The sequence below is a fragment of the Micropterus salmoides genome, unplaced genomic scaffold (assembly GCF_014851395.1).
Source record: "Micropterus salmoides isolate LMB-PRFRI ecotype aquatic unplaced genomic scaffold, ASM1485139v1 Ms_hic_scaffold_19, whole genome shotgun sequence".
NCBI classification, from domain to species: domain Eukaryota; kingdom Metazoa; phylum Chordata; class Actinopteri; order Centrarchiformes; family Centrarchidae; genus Micropterus; species Micropterus salmoides.
The window spans coordinates 29741256-29742632 of record NW_024041039.1 but is presented as its reverse complement, the minus strand read 5'-3'; the positions used below and the strand labels follow the sequence as shown (position 1 = coordinate 29742632).

The window sequence follows — 1377 nt, the reverse complement described above, 5'->3', positions numbered from 1 at the left end:
TTTTTGTTTCGTATTACATCATGCCAATTTAATTTAAATATATTGTGTAGGGTTGTGTAATTATTTATTAACCATACTATTAGTAGGGTGTTATTTTTGTTGTACAACTAGGAGGGTTATTCTTGACATATCCCATTTTTAACCATCAGTCTGACTGACTTGCATATTAATGTCTTTCTCTTTCTCTTCAACAAATACGAATGTAACTTAGGCAGTAACCAGCAGAAGTGGTACTAAATGAAGAGCTATTTAGGAGCTGAAAGAGCCAGCTTGCAGAAAGGAACAGAGCCATGAGATCCGGCTCCCTTCAAAGAAAGGTAATTCCCACCACTAGTGTTAACGTAAGGATGATTATTTGCACACTGAAATGAATGTAAAATTCTGACACAGGTAATGCTGGAAGAATAGCTTCGCCGCGCTTGTCTTCAGATAGAGAAGCATCCAGGCAGACAGAAACAAAAGATCCTCAACTCCTGCGGTAACTCAGTCACTACGGATAGAGACTGGCTCTTTGTGGAGGAGTCAAAGAAAGGTTGGGATTAAGGTTTATGAAGAACCAGGTTCCTCTGTGTTCCATGTAAACATGATCCTGAAATTTCAGTTCTTGCACTCAAACATCGACAAGCATCAAACCAGAAACCCGTTTAAGATTTAGTCCCATTTGGGGAGATTTCATTGTTGCTGATTTAGTATTTAATTGTAGAGTTGTCTGCATTTAATTCTCTGATGAGGATTAGTTCTTTAGTATTATAATACAGTAAAATTTACTTACTGCTAATTTCATCAGGGACTCAGTGGAACCACCCTCAAGGATCCCTGGAACTCTATTAAGGACCCTTTGAAGTCCACACTCCCAACTCCAGGAAACAGTGTGGGAGGAAACAAAGTGTTAACCAGCTGCCAGGGAGGCCTGTCTCACTGCTTGCCTCTCCTAACTCTGACAAGTCCGGACTTCTCAAGCCAGTTCCTCTCTATATGATGGACGCTGTCTAACAGTTGGCCATTTCCACTTCCTTGCAGACTTTCCCCGTCCCTCCCTCCGTTAGTTCTTTTCTTCCTCTTTCCCTTAGAGATGCCTGCAAGATGAAAGGCTGCGGCCCTCGCCCTCGCCTTATCACTGTCTTTAGAGCTTGTGAAAACTTGGCGGCACCTCAGCTTTTTACAGAGAGAGAGAGGAGAAAGAGAGAAGAGAAATAGCGTTGGGGATTATAGTTCTGAGGACAAACCTGGCTATTCACACTTGGCATTAGCAAGACAGCCCGGGTACAAGAAGGATATTTTTTATTCCCTTCAATTTAACTTTAATTACTCAAATCTCGGCGAGGGCACACAAGAAAAGCCCAGGCATTTGTGTCTGGGAGATTAGCAGACTGCCCT

At 42.2% G+C, this 1377-nt stretch overlaps 1 long non-coding RNA gene across 1 annotated transcript; it reads left to right on the top strand.

The window, feature by feature from the left end:
• Positions 1-217: 217 nt before the first annotated feature.
• On the top strand, positions 218-1058 carry LOC119910826. Its single transcript, XR_005445702.1, has 3 exons — positions 218-317; positions 391-532; positions 788-1058. It is a non-coding gene; the product is annotated as an uncharacterized LOC119910826 (long non-coding RNA).
• The last annotated feature ends 319 nt before the right edge of the window (positions 1059-1377 follow it).